At 40.9% G+C, this 11,487-nt stretch overlaps 1 pseudogene; it reads left to right on the top strand.

Moving 5' to 3' along the window:
• Positions 1-250: 250 nt before the first annotated feature.
• On the top strand, positions 251-2,002 carry LOC100943084 (annotated as a pseudogene).
• Positions 2,003-11,487: the final 9,485 nt, after the last annotated feature.

The following is an 11,487-nucleotide window of genomic DNA, read 5'->3' as shown; positions in this document are numbered from 1 at the left end:
ACCAGTGTTCACTAGGAAATATCTATTGATGAACAGAAAAGACGTCAGACATGCAAAAAATGTAGCAAATCTATAGAAAATAGTACAATGGCAGACTTAAAACCACCTGATAGTGAAAAACGTGAATTGATTAAGCATCCCATTTCAAAAGACAGAGGTCGGAGGAATAGATTTTTAAAAAATTATAATACAGCTACATGTTGTCTAAAAGTGACACATTTTCAATTAAAAATTCAAGTAAGGACTTGCTATGCTGACTGTCAGCGTGAAGTGTGGTCTGCTTTTCCAAGCTCCGGGCTGAACCTATACTGACAAAGAATTTGATGAACTGTGTTTTGAATTTGGTTTGGAACTTGATGAAATTACTTCTGAAAAGGAAATAATCGCTAAGGAACACGGTAATATAAAAGCCGAGGGGGGCTTCCAATATCATTCTTTACAAAATTGATGTCCCTGCCAACAGATCCTATCTCTTGTATCTGGAAGGATTGGTTCAAGAACTTCAGGTCTTCAAAGAATGGATAAAGGGACCAGTATACAAACGCCTAATGCCTAATGGAAAAATCCAGAAATTGATTATCAGAGAAGAGACAGCTATAGTATGCCCTTTTGCTGTGGCAGTGGTTCTCTGACATATAAAATTTACTAAAGATTGATATGACAGCTTCACCAAACCTCAAGAGAAATTGCATCACAATATTTGCAGGAAGAGCATACTGGTTGCTATTGGCATCCATGATTTGGACACTTCATCAGGCCCATTTACTCACAGCATGAAACACCCTTCAGGTATCAAATTCAGGGCAAATAGCATAGCCTGTGAACAGATGAACATATATAAGACTGGCAACCACTTTAAACATTATTTTGCACATCGTTGAAAACAAATCCTTGTATCTAGTTATCTATGATAGCAATGGTGTCATCCTTGCAATGCTTCTAATCATCAATGGGAATCATTCCAAAATAACAATAAATATTAGAAATGTATTTACTGAATGTACAGGAACTGTCTTTACTAAGGCAGAAATAGTTCTTGGTATTATTGTCACCATGTTTGGTGAATATTCTGAGAATCAATTTGCAGTCCAAGAAGTTTTTCCTAATGGAAAGTCATATACCTTTGCAGAACTAGCTTACCAAGAGGAGATGGTGAGAGCTAAACTAATTAGCAAAATAATTGGAATTAGAGAAACTCCAGAAAATCTTGCTAAGCTTCTGAGCAGGATGTTTTTAAAGTCAGAAGTCATACATGGCGAGAACCAGATTGAGACTGAAATCTCTCTGACAAGAGCTGACATTATCTATGCATGTGATATTGTAGAAGACGCAGCTATTGCTTAAGGATATAAGAACGTTCAGATGACTCTCCCACAAACGTATATAATAGCTAATCAATTTCCTCTTACTAAGCTCACCGAACTCAGGCATGACATGGCAACCACTGACTTCACTGAAGCTCTTACCTTTGCTATGTGCTCCCACAAAGATATTGCTGATAAACTTGATTTGGATATCTATGCATCAAAGGCAGTCCACCAAAGCCTAAAACAGATGAGTTTCAGGTGGCATGCCCTACCCTTCTTCCTGGCCTCCTAAAAACCATAGCAACAAATCAGAAGATGCCCCTTCCTCTGAAACTGTTTGAAATCTGACGTTATGGTAAAAGATTCTAGCAAAGATGTAGATGCAAAAAAATTACTGGCATCTCTGTGCTGTTTATTACAACAAGAATCCTGGGTTTGCGATAACCCATGGGCTTCTGGATAGAATTATGCAGCTGCTTGATGGGTGTCCTGACGAAGATAAAGGGGATATGTAAGCAAGGTAGCAGAAGGCCCTTCCTGGGTGATGTGCTGCGATCTTTGCCAGGGGTCAAAGCATCTGGAAGCTTGGGGTCCTTCATCCTGATGGACAGAGGGATGTAAAATTAGACTCAGTGGAAGTCAAGCAGCAGGAAGATGGAAGGAGGACGTGGCTGGGGAACAGGAGTGGGGAGTGACTGCCAACAGCTATGGACTGGGGTTTCCTTGACGGGTTTTGAGAATGTCCTAAGATTAGATTGTGGTGATGGCTGCACAAATCGAAAACAGCTAAACTGAAAGACAAACAAATAAGTTTAGTTTGTAGCAACTAACAGCAAAAATAATAACAAAGGCTTGCAGAAACTCAGGCCGATACCATAACATTTTAAGCATCTCGAGGAAAGGCAAATACTAGATTTCAGGGCTTGAAGGGTGAAATAATTTACTACGGCTCCAAACTCATAGATAAATCTAACATTGCTAAATAAATCTAACTTGATGATTCCAGCCTCTCGATCTGGTAAGATCCTCCTGAGATCCTTCATTCATACCTCCGCCACATAACATCAAGCCCAGATGAGTGGGCTATTTTCAGTGCTGCATTTAAAGTCACATAAGAAACAATTTCACAAATTCCTTTAATAGTTACTCGATCCTGGGTGAGATGCTGAGTGACAGGGGCCTTTGTAATCATGACAGTGAGCACTCTGATAAGTAGCTCTTGGTAAGAGAGGATAGTAGGCAACAGAGGAGAAAGGACGGCTGAATTCCCCCGGGGAGACCTGGCAGGAACAGTGCTGGCGACCCAGAGGCAAAGCCAAGAGCCGGCAAAAAGATGACTGGGGAAGGGACGGCTAGAATAGAATAGTGACAGAAGAAAGGGCGGAGGAACTTGATGGGCTGAAAAGTTTAAAGAACAGAGAGGGAGAAATAGAAAAAAGAAATCAGGAAAAATAGGAGAACAAAGAGGTGTGCGGGCTTTTTCTTTCTTTTGACAAAGTAAAACATTTTAGAGCTGCCATTTCTGTTTGTTCAACCAGAATAAGGGGTGTGCTATGGAATGAATGTTTGTGTTTCCCTCTCCCCTATTCCTTTTGGTAAAGCCCTGCTGTGCTAGTACTGTGTACTGGGAGGTGGTGCTTTGGGACGGTAAATAGCTCAATGAGGGTGGAAGCCTTACAGTGGGATTATGTTCACATTAAGAAGAAGAAGAGACTGACTACTCTCTCTCTCTCCTCTCCATCACAGGAGGATACAAGAAAATATCTTATTACCATCTGCAAACCAAGAAGCAGATACTCGCCAGACAATGGATCTACAGGCAACCTTGACCTTGGACTGCCCAGCCTCCAGAACTGGGGGAAATAAGTGTTATTCAAGCCACCTAAGGTATATCTGTAAGTGGTATAGACAAGTATAGACAGACCTGTGTCTTTTTTTTCTCTTTTTTTTTATTGTGTTAAAACGTTTATATTCTACTCATAGGAAGATTCACTTGTACCCTTGTAAGATGAACCACAGAAGTGAACCCTCGAAGCCCTCTCCCTCCACCCTCTCCCCCCTCCTTCCCCCCTCCCCGTATCCTTAGGTTGTTATTAGGTTATAGCTTTCATATAAAAAGGTTTAAATTAATTTCATAATAGGGGTGTGTACATTGGATACTTTTTCTTCCATTCCTGTGTCTACTGTATATTTTGTTGTAACAGGCCCAGCCCAAACTAAGATGGGATGCTTTAGAATGAAATACTTGAAAACAATGTAACCTAAAAACTTATACCTTCATATTTATTTGAAATTAAAAAATAAAAAAATTAAATACTTAAAATTATGGGAAAATATACAGAAAAATTGGGTTAGTGACAAGAGATGTACAATCTTCTATAATCCTGGAATAGCAGAGGTACATTTCTTGGTATTTTTCTCATGAATTAGCTAAGAAATAAACATAAGTGATTTTCTTTTACCCAATTCATAATGAATATTAATACTAAAAATGGCACAAAATAAAACAAAAATTTCACATAGTAAAACTTGTTGTTGGCTAAAAACTGACAGAAGCAAAACTGTTTAAGAAAATTTCAACCTAAAGCATTTGATTTAGAATAAGTGGACTTACTAGATTTAATGTCCGCACAACAAAATTTTCAATTGCAGATGCTAGAAATATTCATGCGAACTTAGAAACGATTAGGTTTTTTTTCATAAAAAAATTTTACGTGGACGATGATTCCAATGAGAATAATTTTAGCAAAATCAAAATCAGTGTTACAGTAGGGGTAGGAGTTAGTGTGCTAGGCAGAAAGTTGGTTAAGGAATTAAATTGGCTTAATGGGAAAAAAGGAAAAAAACCTTCCCAGGACTGACTTCTTTTATACACGTGCGTCTCTCCACATGCTCTGGAGACATTTCTGAACACGTGGATGCTGACACCTGACGAGCCCCACTGTGTTGGTTTCTGAGGAAGCTTTATTTAGTTGCCCTTCTGATAAACAGTAGAAGTCTAAGAGAATAGGCAGCCCATACTCTCTGGGCATGGCATGAGGGGGGAGCAGATGATGGAATAGTTTTTTTTTTTTTTTGCCTCTAATTTTTTATGACTAATATAAGCCGTTCTGTTTTGAAAGCACGGGTATCTGGCTTCGTTCTGGTTTAGATATTCAGAACACAGTGTACTTTTTTCCCCAGAGCCAGGTTCTGAGAACTATCTCAAGGATCATTTTTACAGACAGAAGCAAGTCAGGAATAGTTCAGAGTGACCATGGAGCTTGCCAAAGGCCTGAAAAAAAATCGAAGTGGTGTAATTACGCTCAGAGAGTGGGGCTGAGAGAAGTCCTTAAACGTTAAGGCGGGAGGCTATTCCTTTTCTTTAAGATTCCCTGCAGAGGGGCCACCACTAGAGAAAGACTCGTGTCCCTTGCTCATTTCCCTCCCTCCGACTTCTCTGGGCATGTGGTGAAATGAAAGAAGAAACTGCAAATTCTCTCTGGAAATCAATCTACCTTCAGGGAAGACGTCTATCTGTTTCCCATTGCTATGAAATGAACAGGGGCATACTTCCCTACCCTACTGGTTTTGTGTCAGGAACCTTAAGATTCTTTTTCCACCTCTGCCAGGAGCAGGTGGATAAATCTGTCTCATCCTGTTTTTTTTTAAGGTGAGGTCAATTTAAGGACTTAAATGAAAAGGAGAAAATGAAATTTGCTGATGAAAGAGAAGGAACGTCACTCCATTTTGTGGGGACATTCTCAGAAGATAGCATTTCTCACATACCACATTCAAATGTACCAGGAGGCTGAAACTTTCACAGATACTGAGCAATAGGCATTTGAGAACTTGGTCTACTTGACTGTCAGAACATGCCTAGCAGCCATTATCTGCTAATGCTGAGAAAAGGCAAGACCGGGGCAGCACCTGTGGCCAAAAGGGTAGGACCCATATGCCGGAGGTGGCGGGTTCAAACCTAGCCCCGGCCAAAAAAAAAAAGAAAAAAGAAAAAAGGCAAGGCTAACATATGAAAATAGAGCTGGTGGGCAGATGGCTGCCACCCCTCCGTAGGCCCTTTTCTGTGAGCCATCATTTCTGGCCGACCTACTCTTGCAACCCTACTCTGGATTTGTGGGTCCCTGCTAAGCAGCCCCCCTCCTAGATGGAAATATTTCCAATCATTATTTCTGGCTTTTTGCTTTCATGTTTCCCAGAATCCCAGAGAAGATTCTTCTCACTGCCAAAATTATAAGGATTAAGTAAGATCATGAATGTAGGAAGTCCTCAGGAAATAATGGCAGATCTGAGGGTGTTGCCTCATCCCCAAAACTTAAGTCGAGCTACTTTTCTAAACTACAGGAGCAGGTGGACTTGGAGGAAGACCAAGATAGGCCAGACAAGAAGAATTAATCAGGGTGGTGTCTGTGGCTCAAACCAGTAGGGCGCTGGCCCTATATGCTGGAGGTGGCAGGTTCAAACCCAGCCCTGGCCAAAAACTGCAAAAAAAAAAAGAAGAAGAAGAAGAAGAATTAGTCGACTAGGGACACAGATTATTAAGAGACTAATGCAGTGATTTGCAGCTGGTGTGCTGAGGCACACTGTGTGCCATGAGAGGATCTGACATGTGCTGCAAACATTTTCAAAGATCATTAATTAAATTATTTTTGAAAGAAATTCAAAGCATAGTAAGTATATGCTATTTTTTTCACTCTGGTTTTGTTGTTGTTTTGATCAACATAATTTAAGTGTGCCTCAGAAGTTTAACTATAGGTTCAAAGTGTGCCATCCGATAAAAAAAAAAGGTTGGAAAACACTGGCCTAATGAATAGGGGAAAAGGGTTGATTCCTAGGCTGGTGGAGAAAGAATCGCTGCCAGAAACACCATGCAGGAGTAAGTAAAAGGCTGTGGAAGCCACGTGTAGGAAAAGCAGTATCAGAGGCGGTGTAGAGTTAAGATCATTGCAAGTTGTCTCATGGAGGTCCCAATTTCATCTACTGAAGTGTGTTTATTCTTCAGTATAAGATTTTGCTAGAATCATCAGGCTCTTGTTCCCTATCATTGTATCTGTTAAACATTTCTTATAATTCACCACCCCAAATTTAGTGACAAATTATTCTTTATGCTCGAGACTCTCTTGATTGACAATCTGGTCTGACCTGGGCTTGGCTGATCTGGGCTGGATTTGTTCACACATCTGCAATCAGCTGGGTAGTTTGCTAAGGGTGGCTGGTTTATGGTGGCCATTTCTGGAATGGCTCAGATGACTGCGGCTTCTCTCTGCACCGCTTTTCATCCTCCATCGTGCTGGCTTCAGCTCTATCACATGGTGGTGGCGGACCCCCAAGGGCAGCAAAGGCTGAAGATCAAGGCTGAGAACATTTGCGGCATACCTTCTAGCTTGTTTTCTTGGACAATTCAAATTCAAGGAGTAAAGAAATAGAGTTTACTTCTTTATTAAAGGAGCTGCCACATCATGTTGCAAAGGGACATATTTGCAGACAGTTTTTGTACCGTCATGGACAGTAAATGGATCCACATCAGAAGAAGTCAAAGGCAGATTTTCCATGCCAGAAAAAACTACGTTCCAGGAACGGGCCCTGATGAAAGGGGACAATAAAGACTTTGCATCTTTATTGACAGACCCCAGACGGCCCAGAACCATGACTACATCCTCAAACTCCATTCCACTTAAATGACATAACATATAAACACAAAGGTTTATAACGAAATACCTTAAAAACTCATTAGACTCAAAAGTATTTAAATATTCCACAGCAGTCGTATTTCTGTAACATGGGGTAGGACTGGGAAGAGTTTGCTTCTTTGGGTGGAGATGTGGTAGGAGAGAGAAAGGAGAGGGCTCAGGAAAGCTTGGCTATGAATCCAAGTGACAAAACCACAGCTGTCCTTCTCCAGTGAAGAATTCAGGGCTGGCCAAGAAGAGCTGAGTGTAAAGGTAAGAGAGGAAAAAGAAGAAATCAGAAAAAGGGGAAAGAGTAGTTGCCACTTGGCTTTGTAATAAAGTTTTAGAAATAGTGAAATATTTTTTATGCACTGGACAAGTATATATTGAGAAAAATGCATTCACTGGATGAGAGCAGAGGTGTATTGGGACTTCTCTTATATTCAAGATACTCTCCTTCTACAGGAGGAGACAGATTCCAAAGCAAATATCTGTAGAACAGTAAGTGCCTAGAAGAAAGCACAACAGAAGGACCTAGAAATGAAGTGTATCATGAGACGGGGTGTTGGCCGGAGTGGTACCTACAGATGGGGATAGGTCATAGAAGTCGTCATAAGATATCCCAAGATAACAAACATTTGAGCTGGGTCAGTGGGTTGAGAGGAGAACCTGGAGGGGTGCTCAGAATTGGTGGAGAGAAAAATATTTCGGACGACGGGAACAGGATAGCAGATACCCTGAAACATGAGAAAGCATTGTTTGTGTAGGAATAAAGAAGAGTTAAGAGTGACTAAATCATAGAGCATGGAGGAAATACAATACTGAAGTCCGAAAAGCTATCCATTCCACCGAGCAGAGCTAGAATAGCCCCAGGCTTAAGAGCGCCATCTTTGGTAACAGAGAAATCACGTGACCCTCTCCACCTCCACGATTACGTAATATTTAATGTCTGACATTTTCACCTCTGTTAACAATGAAATATTCATCAAAACATGGAGATGAGTCGGTAGACAAAACACGGCCTTAGTTGTAATGTTACCTAAAACAATTTAAGTTAGAAAAGGTTTGATAGATCACATATACATGTGTGTAAATTCTCCCCAGAAAGCTCCCCTCCCGTATTACCCAATTTTCTTTTCTCTGTCTTCTAACCTTACGATAAACCTCAGAAGCATGCTATCTTTCCCACAAAAGAGAAAGGGGAAATGATAAATTTCCAGGGGTGGTTTTGCACACCAATGAAAGGCATGGGTTTCTAAAGGATGGTTTCCAACCTGTTAATAGTTTTCAATACACAACAGCTGCAATCCATGAAAGAGATAAATATTCATGGCACAAAGCATTTATATGTATCAAATGTATATTCATGAACAAATGGCTTCCCCTGCCTTTAATAGCATTTGCTGTGCAGTCAGTGAAGAATGGACCGAGTTTCCCCTGGCTGCTACTGCTGGGTCTCTCCTGTTAACATCTCCTGAATGTGAGTTCTGCAGTGATTATAGACAGGACAATAGCCCTGAAAAAAAAAAATGTGCCCAGAATTATTCCGTACCCACTCCAGATACTGAATAGCAGCAGTTCCCCGCATCAAATATTAAGGGCAGATTTTACATGGTTGCCAACTTATTTTTCAGGAAAAGCATTTATATTCAAGCCCTGTATAGCCATATGTGCTCTATAATATCCATGGTTGACCTTCCTCTTTCAAATATGCTTTGTCACAGCACCACCCTCCCAAAGGGCTTTACTAAGAATACTAGAGAGGGCATTTGCATACATTGAATAGCACTTTCAGGTGACAGGCAGCATCCAGTTGTCATGGCCTGGATCAGAGTGTTCTGTGCAGCATGGAGGCAGGAGAATTAGTTGCAGACTGGGCAACGGGAGTCTTTGTTTTCCAGTAAGGTTTGGCAGACTGTGCACCTCTGAAAATTGGCATGTTGTTTACTAAAAGTGTTGTTGGCTCCACGAATTTCTCCAAGAAGAAGGCAAGAGTGATGATGGTGCTGCAATGTACCTCTTAGGGAAGGGTCTCCTAGGCCCCTCTCTCAATGTTCCTCAGCAATCTCCCAGCCACCCTTTGGGGCACTGTTTTCCATCTTTTTTCATCTCATGGCACACTTGAACCTATAGTTAATTTTCTGCAGCACACTTCAATTGTGTTGCTGGGAAAAAAGACTTAAAAAAAAAAAAGAATATATTTACTGTGCTTTGAACTTCTTTAAAAATAATTTAATGAATGATCTTTAAATGTTTTTGCGGCACACCTAAGATCCTGGCATTCTGGTTGAAAAATTACTGCTTTGGGGGTCACAAGAAAATTATTCCGACTCTGTTAGAAATGGTAAACTTCTCCTTTCCCTCTTTTGTCATTTCTATTGGTACAGTCCAAGAGCTATGCTTCTGAGACCACGAGACCACTCTCCCCACATGTTTTCATAAAGGTGCTTAGTTGCGCCTGATGTCCCTCCAGTACAATGAGCAATATATTGCATCATGTATTCTAAGTTGCAACCCACTATAAAATATATAAAGCTTCTAGCTCTTTGCATTAAAAGACTAAGATTGCATCGTAAGGAGAAAGCATCTTTTTGGATGTGCCAAAGTTTCAGAAATGTCATGGATTACAGCTGGAGTTGGCCAGGATGAAGTTGTATCTCTCTGCAAGTGAAATTCTTTCGGTATTTAAAATATAGTTTCAGAATTTATAGCAATTACGAATTGTGTCTTGTATTATATTTTGAAAATCGAATCCTTCAAGAAAACTGTTCCTAAAACTTTCATAAGTAAATATAAGAGGTTCTCCCAAGAATGATGGATCCCTTAATTTCCTAGATCCCTCCCACTTTTGATTATAGAATTGGGACCATGTTGCTATTATCTTTTTCCCCATCTCAATGAAATGTTTAGTGTATGTGTCAGATTCTTCTGTGTCAACTCTTTTCACTCACATATGTTATCCTTATTAATAATGACTAGCCCACATCACAGTTCCATAGCACACCTCAATTGCCTGTCACCTCATAAGGAGTATAAATAATATAAATGGCATAGGAATTTGTCTCATCTAATTCATTCATAAACTCAATTTATTTTTTTCCACACCTAGCATGTTCTAGCACTGTGCTACTTATTAAAGACATAGTTCTTTCTCTCAAGATATCTTTAGTCTAACAGAGAAAACAGATGACGTCACACAATTAGGAGGCAGCGTGCATCCAGTAATGCTCCAGTAGAGAAAGTAGAAGGTGTTAGGAGAGGCAGCAAGTTTGAGACCATTTCCCAGGGTCTCCAAACATGAAAGCAGCAAAGCTTGGAGTTGAAGACACGTTTGGCAAGCTGTGAGTGCTCTACACACCACTGACACGGAATGTCGGTGTGGCTGTGCCCAGTGTCCTATGCAGAGGAGCAGCCATGGGAGGATAGCCACAGGAAATTCTTTTGCCCTCCTTTTAGGGAGAATTAGCTAGAATTACAGCCCATGTCCAGTCTTGGCCACAATGGAGGCTACAGCTGAGAAGTAGAAAACAAGTTTCTTATTATTTTTTGAGGTTCCCATTGTTAAGAAGCAGGGGCAGAAGGCTGCGGGTCCGAGTGTAGGTTCCTGCTCCCATTGGCTCCTGAGTCTTGTCTGGTCTCACAGCTCACTGCTTGAACCCAAGTGCTGAAATGGGGGTCACCCACTATGTTGATTCCCTAACTCATGAGAACAGTGGGGCCCACTCGTCGCTGGGCCTACACTTGATGGGCGCTGTTGTCTTAGACAGGAAGGAAAGGGGGGTCTAGCTTAATTGCCCTGTATTCTGCACCCTAGAATCTGCTGAAGTCCTTACTGGAATCCCTGTCATAACCTCCACAACCTTCTCCCCTTCCCGCTAGATAATGGTTAGATTCTCAATCAACCAGGCCAAGGGAAGGTAATAAACTAATCACAGTATAAAACTAAGAACAGCAACCCACAGGGTTTCAAAGTGACCAGCCTCAGAACTATCTCCCAAAAGCCTGGATATAGGGAATGACTTCCTCCCATTTTCCTATGATCCAGGATTAAGAGGAGGGCCAAGGAAGAAACTAAAACCAGAATGGAACTTGAGGTGGGGAGATACGTGGGACTACTGTGCTGAGTATTTTCTAATGCTTTATTTCATCAACAGCTCAAAGCCAGCCCAGCAAGCAAGTGTTACTGATTGAGGGGGAAAAAAAAAAAAAAACAGCAACGTTAAATATCACTCTTGAGCTTTCACACCTAATCAGTGCCAAATCCAAGGTCATACACCCTTTCTATCACTGGTTCGTGTTCCCCTAAAGCAGGTGTGTCCTGGCACTCAAATTGAAAGAGGAAATGAAACCGAAAACCAGCTTGATGTACCTTTTCGTTCCAAACACAGAACGACGGCAGACCAAATGATTAAGAAGAAAAATATAAAAAAATTAAACCACATGAAAAACTACTCCTATACAAGGAGTTCAATAATCTCTGAGTTACCAGGCCTAAAAGGATCCCAGGGGATCTG

The sequence above is a fragment of the Otolemur garnettii genome, unplaced genomic scaffold, assembly GCF_000181295.1.
Source record: "Otolemur garnettii isolate 467f Iridium unplaced genomic scaffold, OtoGar3 scaffold00007, whole genome shotgun sequence".
NCBI lineage: Eukaryota > Metazoa > Chordata > Mammalia > Primates > Galagidae > Otolemur > Otolemur garnettii.
The sequence above is the reverse complement of the archived record's forward strand: the minus strand, read 5'-3'. Positions and strand labels throughout refer to the sequence as shown.